At 34.5% G+C, this 7555-nt stretch overlaps 1 long non-coding RNA gene across 1 annotated transcript; it reads right to left on the reverse strand.

Moving 5' to 3' along the window:
• Nucleotides 1-1328: 1328 nt before the first annotated feature.
• On the reverse strand, nt 1329-2111 carry LOC136240342 (uncharacterized). The gene is made up of 3 exons (XR_010693772.1): nt 1674-2111; nt 1555-1623; nt 1329-1497 (listed from the first exon to the last, which is right to left on the reverse strand). It is a non-coding gene; the product is annotated as an uncharacterized lncRNA (long non-coding RNA).
• Nucleotides 2112-7555: the final 5444 nt, after the last annotated feature.

Raw genomic sequence — 7555 nt, forward strand, 5'->3', positions numbered from 1 at the left:
CATGAAGTTATAGGAAATAGTGCATTGCTCCAGGAAATTTCACAGAATTTTTGTCAACTTGTTTGTGTAGGGACACTGAGTGGTGTAGATTTGTGGTTGATGATATTATGCAAAAAGCTTTCTATACATATCTTTACACAACCTTTGGTACCCCACTTATTTAACAGGTGCACATGTACTGTGCAACTGGACAACAGTAACCTCATATAAATGTACAATGTATTGAAGCTTGTGGTTACGTACACTATTGTGCTACACACTTGAGCTGTTATGTCTCATTGTTAGAATTTTAATGTGGTGCATATGTACACGCATTTCTGATAGAATTATGATGTCCATATAGAGAGCCTGAAGAGAGGTGTCATTTTAAGCAGGTAGCTGCTAAGGCTGGCTGTTGGTCCCACAGTGTGCATCTCCCTTGTGGTAATATACACTGTTGCAATGTAATATCAATACCACAATTCAATGCTTTTAGACTGCATGTTTATTTGCAATTCTGTATTATGGCTGTATCCAACTAAACACTAAGAGCACACTCCAGTGATTCTATGAGGATACCAGATTCTGAAGTAATTTATGCTCTGGTGAAGCATAATTATGTGGCTTCACATGTGGCTTCACATGTGGCTTCATTCTCATTAGCATATTATTTTTTTGTCCTGTATGATTTTTTGCATACATGGGATGTGTACGTATATGTATGTCAGTGTGTGTGTACATAATAAATATGTACCGGTAAATGTCAAGCATGTGTGCATATTATACTTCTGTAATAGCCACGTTCTGTTGTTGCATGTAAAGCGCTTAGAAAATTCCGACCAGAAATACAATGTCAAAGCAACACATTGTGTTAGTTGTTATGTACTAGCAGTGCAGGAATTATTTTTGTGTCCTTTATTATAGACAACTGTATAAAGTCAGGTCACTGTTTTCCAATGGATTTCAGCCATAAAAACATTGAATAGAAGAGTTATGTGCTGTACTATAGCTATGCAATAAAAGCTTGAAATCTGCTTCAAAATCATTGTACACTTCATGACAGCTATAAGTTTCATGGTTGCAGTAAGTCCATACCACTACAAAAAAAGAATTGATTTCCTTACCTTTAAGAGACTGTGGAAAGGTATGGAAATGTCAGATTTCCACAATATTATCTTACCCTTCCTTTCATCAGGAATGATCACATTTCCACAACTTTCCTGCAAAGACTCAGCCGTCTTTTTGATCTTTCCTTACCACTTAAAGGCTAGGAAAGGTAATTTTTCCAAACAGTAAATGTGAGGAAATGTCACATTTTTTTACCCTCGTCCTACCCCTATAGTCTGTAGTAATTGGTTTAAATACTTCCAATTTTAAATCAACAAAAGGTCATCCATCCATACACAAAAATGCAACACAGTCAAAGTACAAAAAATGTCTGTCTTGGGTGTTCATCAATACATTCTTTATGATAAACTTTATCAATGGCAGACTCCTTGCCCGAACACTTTCTGTGTACTGTAAATGTAAAAAAATAGATGTAATGCCAAAACATTGTACAGTACGATTAAATACCTGTTAGTATTGTATCTTTTTCCAAACAATGTTCCACCTCTTAAAGTCGTATCCTTCTACTAGTCATATCTAACAAAAATATATTACTCTATTATAGAATTATCATTCAAGAAACTCACCAGGAAATAATCGATCTAGATGCCATAACAGTTTGTCCTGGGCAGGGATCAATACCTGAATAATCATGCTGAATGATCTGATGCAGAGAATGCTATTGAAAAGAAGATACGCATGTGAACTACTGCTGGTAATACAAAAACACATCACAATACCAGTACAAAATATTTTACAACTGTACGAAGTGGTGAATTAGGAACTGCATACAGTAGTACTATACAAAAGCAGCCTAAATTACCTAACTCTTTAACACTGGACCACAGTAGTGCTACATTTTTGTGTAGGCTAATGGCAACAGGGATACACTTATCTGATGTGTAGTAAACAATGATGTGCATGTAAAGGCTCAGATTTTGAAGCCACCTTGCAAATGTTTTGTTGGATTATAGTACAGATAGCTGCTATTTTCATGTCATTGTACCCACAAGCAATCAAGCCGAATGTTACAATACTATGCAAAACTATACATCAGCATCAGAAATGTCAAACAATTATGCTGTCCTAAACTTCTAATAATGCCAAGGTCAAGCAGAACAAATACACTATACTTCTATAAAAATACTCTGGTTTGTCGTAAGGACCTCATACAAGCTCTACCTTCTGTGTTCACCCTCCAGTGCCTAACCAGTAAAGTTGATAATAGACTTGAGCCATGGGTATGTGTCATACATGTATTATTACATTGGTATGTGTCATTACAGATTTTTGATCAAGAATTGGATTAGAGGATACAGATACACAAAGTACCATATTATTTACACTTAGAGGAGACACACATTCCACACTAACATCCAATACAGGTTTTTGGATCAAGAATTGGATTAGAGGATACAGATACACAAAGTTACACTTAGAGGATGCACACTTCTTTACATACAATCTACACTAACAACCAATAATACTGTGCAATGTAAATATATGGAAAGTTAGAGGGCTTTGAAAGATCATCTTTCCATGACTTTCCTGAAACAAGGAAATATACGTAAATCCGATCCGTTTTTGTAGTGTACCTTAGGATAGGGCTTACTTCTGATTACAGGCCAACATTCATTTGCCGTGTTCATTTGTGGCTTTTTCATAACCAAGGAAATGTGTTATGTCCATATGGCCTTCTGCTAAGTAGGTATATTTCTTCTGAAATTGTGTTTAATTGAGGACTGCCAGTAAGTTGTTAAACAAGGAAACAATGAATACATAATATCAATATGATAAGTCTTTAGCACCACAGTTAGTTTTGATTGGTGATTGTGACACTTGATGTCGAAGTGTTCTTGTGGGCATACAATAGCCACCCAAATGGTGTATATATGTATTCATTAGCTTTTGTTGTTTTGTTAATGTGATGTGTTGTGTTGTGTACAGCTGCAGTATGTATAGGGAGGGGGTGTATTGTGCAGGAGAACTGTGCAACCTCTGAGACCCAGCAAACATTAATAATCAAGATTAGCTATTGTGCCAAAGAGATAGGCACTTACATGTAGAGCTCCCAGTGTAACTAAAGTGGGCTTCTTGTGTGAAGGTATAATATAGTGATGTTCTACTTGTTTATCAAGCGTACTTTTTCTTCACCTCACCCCAACAGTATTTTGTATATTGTACATCAGCCTTGTTAGACCTCGCTTGGATTATGCATCTATAATCTGCTTATTGACAGACATTAGAGCATTAGAAGCAGTACAAAGATGTGAGTAGGTTGACTTACGAGAAAAGATTACAAGTTTTAAACTTACCTTACCTTTACTACAGGTGAAAACGAATGGACATGATATTAACTAACTATAGAACTATCAGGGGCATATATATATAGTTGAGGTACCACATCAAGATCTTTTTACCATAAGTTGTAACACCACAAGATCTAATGGTTTGAAGTTAGATAAGGAAAGGGCCAACACTAACAGTAGATTAATTTTTTTCACTAACAGAATAATCAATGACTGGAACACCCAACTTCCAGCTGATATAGTAAATGCTTTAGACACAACTTCTTTTATGATGTTACTAGACATTTTTATTGGAGAGACAGTAGATTTATATTTAATTTGTATGGTTATATAAGACTTTGGTCTTTTTCAATACCATTAAAATAATAAATAAAATAAATATACTGTGCGACAACAGCTGCATGTTTCGGTACAATGTTGTAATCCACTTTTTATTGCTTGCTTCTGAACCATTTTTTGGTGTAGTAACCTTATTACATAGATATATAAAAGACATGTGTATTCCACATGCAGCTGTTGTCTATAAAGAGTGTATAGTTTGTATTATTCATTTGTATTTTGTTAATACTGTAGGCTAGGCCTTTAACTACAGGAAACAAATTATGAATTCTATTACTGTAGATATCCTGCAACAACTTCCTTTGTCAGTCACCAGTTTCACGATTCCTCTGAAAATCAGGCAGAGAAGTGGATGGTGTTATGCCTCACTCAATTGTTGCTGATACACAATGACAAGATGGCATCAAAGCATGTATGTAGGCTACTGAATCTCTTTTCTCCTAATGTCTGGTATAGGGAAGCCTTTGCAACAGACAGTAATGGGTAATAGGGAAATACCCAATCAAGTATGTTTGTACTGTATATATGTCTTTACCGATGACCACTTCAGTGCATATGGCTTCTATAAACATAGTTGTTGGTAGTTGTACCTTCATGAATGGTACTGTGCATATTCTGTTACCCATAGTTTTAATGGTAGTAAATTAGATGGCTTATGGAATATTGGGATTATTACCTACTAGCTTTTACAAAGAAATATTCTTAGATGTGCTTGTATTTAAATGGTTACTGATTGTATAGTGAATTTTGTACATTTAATTAATGTATGTATTCATTGTAGTTCACAAACAAAACTGCATAATTATGGACACACAGCTACAATAAGTGTTCTATATAGTAGGATGACAGTAATGATTTTAATTGAATTGTGATCTTAGTCATTTATACAAGCTAACAAATCCAAAATTCAGGTATGCAAATGCATATACCTGTAGTCAATTTACACAGTGAATGAGAATTTGTACATTGAACAATTATGTATAATATGCATTGATTTATTCAGTGTTGTACAGAATCATACAAGACAAAATATAAGTACGCTACCACATTTATAGGATGAAAGAAATTTACTTAATGGTGACCAGGAAGAGTACAGTACATACCCCTAAAGACAGTATACATAGTTATGTTACTTTCATGATGTCTCAACTATCACTACTATCACTATTAACTTGTAGACATAAATAACAGTAATTTAACTTTAACGGTTAGTCAGTTTTGTGTTTTGACCATTTCAATCAAGGTTGACGCTGTTACTGTGTAGTTTGGTACTGCAGTAGAAGTGTATACTGAAATTTATAGTAGGCTTGCTGCAATACAAGTATCGTATTGAGAGATACTAGGTGGTGTAATCATGGCTAATAAAACATTTTCTATTTGAAACTTTATATACGTTTGTAGACACTATGTCATGTAATTTGACTACTCTATTAGAGTATATTTGAATGTGTGTATGTATCTTGATCTTTGTAGAGAGTTTTAGCTGGGGAGATGGAGCTTCACAATCAGCTTCCTAATCCTCTCTCATACCTTCATTCTCTTTAATAAAGGAACACAATAAAGTGATGTTAGCCTGCACCCAATTCATATTATAATGTATATTGCTTTCTTTTACTAAAGGTGATATCAAAACATTCAAAAAAACAAAAATCCTACACTCCTAATAATCACATTGTAATATTCATATCTTCCTAGTTCATCACTAACATCCTATACAATGATGTGTACTGGTCACATTCATTTGTATAATGAATGCATTTTGAAGAGTTGAACACTTGTGGGTAGTTGATGGTACGTAGCCAATCCCTCCTTCGTAGTAATTTCTCCAGAACATCCTCAACTGTGATGTTTCTGTCTTCTTCCAGCATCTGAAGAATGGTCACTACTTGATCATAGTAATCTGGACAGTAATTGTGATGATTGTCATACTGTGAATGTTAGTAGTAAAATAATGAAAAGTGCTGATATAGCAACTTACTTGAATGGCTTGAAGCAACTCTCCTGCTTGCTGCAATAAATACATGACAGATATGATCGTAAGATTTGATACATTTCCAGTATCATTGGTTTCAATGATCTTATACAGCATATACTGGTATAGTTTAATTTCAACATATTTGTTACATGTTGTAACAGTATCAAAATATCTATCAAGTTTCCGTGAGAAATTAGAGAATGCAGTTCCTTCCTACAGTGTTTACAACACTAATTAATTGTCTACATATTATTATGTGCTAATATTTACCTCAATACTTTCTTCTTCTATTAGTAATTTTATCATATTGTTAGTACAATAGTACTTGAAGGCTTGTACATCTTTTGGTGTTACTGCATCTCCAAACGTTACTGAATGAGAGTAGAATGGCACCTCTCTATCGGTAGCATTTGCATGTATCCGAGCACATTGAGTGAAGCTTGAGTCACGTCGTGGATGAGCCATTTGAGGTGATGAGTTTGGAACAGGTAGAGCACTTCCATTTAGGAAGATTTGTGCTACATTACACATGAACAAGAAGGTTGCAAGACTCTTCATTTTGTGTTGCTTTTTACTAAGTTGCTTTGTTAGTTTACCAGTTGTCTCATTCTGCTTTTATACTTGAATTTGTGTTCTATCTGCTATGTAATCATCTTTTGTAACGTGTTTTCAACAGTGTGTTTGTGAAGTTGTTCAATTGTAGGAGGTACTACATATTCATCACTAGAGGAAATTAATGTACATATTAAGCCAACCTGTCTTTGTATGGACTCTGTGTGGTGTTGATTTTTGGTTGATAATAATATCCAGGAAAACTGCTGATTCTGTGGCTGTATAGTTTCTTTACCTGATTAGGAAATGAGCTCTGGTACATTAGTATCTGTATCTAGTGATTTCCTGGAATTATTTCAGCAGATAAAATTCAAAGGGGCTTTTTGAAACCAATAAAACAGAGGCTAAAAGGGGGATGGATAGTTGTGGCTAAACTTTCGGCTAGTTGTATGTAATTTAAATTGTCATGTGGGTAGTTACGGTATATCAACCTGCACCACAGATTAAATCAAAGTTATATTATTATGCATCTGTACTTCTTGAATATCTTTTACAACCTATTTTGAGATAACTATTTCTGAAAAACAATTCTCCACCATTTGATTAAAACTAGCGTTAGGATGCATCTATGTCATAGTTACCTTTTTTAACTGTATACTACTAATTAAAATTGTATAATAGTTTATTCTAAAATATTACTTTCAAACACTGTAACTACTATTATGTATGTTTTCCACTTCAGTTCTTAGAAATTTAATTCCAGATTTTCATCTGTTTCATCACAGCTATTTTTCAAAAATTCTGGGGAAATGAATTTCCTTCTGCCTTCCTCTCCACTCAACAGCCCTCTCTTTACTTTAGCTAATTACTTGGACGATCATGCCAATATGTGACTGGGGGCATGTGAATTTGCTTACTTTTTCAAGCTTTCATGACTTGTAACTTTTTGCAGCATTGTGATATTGCCATGTAATTTTCAGTCCTTATTGGCCAATTAATTGGTTATATAAAACATAAAGTTACAGAATGTAAAAATATTCTATTCCAGCATTGAGATATGACCTGTTGTGTGGGGGGTGTAGTTTGTGCCACATGTCCTATTATCGCAAGTCGGTCACATATGTGCATGCAGTTTACTTCAAACATAAATTACTATGTATTACAGAGTTGTAGTGTATATGTTGTAGTTCAGTACCACATGGAATGCTGTATGAATAATCACAATGCTGTTGGTTCCAAAGCTGCATCTTGTTGAATGCAACTATTACACTGGTATAATGACTGTTTTCAATCC

The sequence above is a fragment of the Dysidea avara genome, chromosome 12, assembly GCF_963678975.1.
Source record: "Dysidea avara chromosome 12, odDysAvar1.4, whole genome shotgun sequence".
NCBI classification, from domain to species: Eukaryota; Metazoa; Porifera; class Demospongiae; order Dictyoceratida; family Dysideidae; genus Dysidea; species Dysidea avara.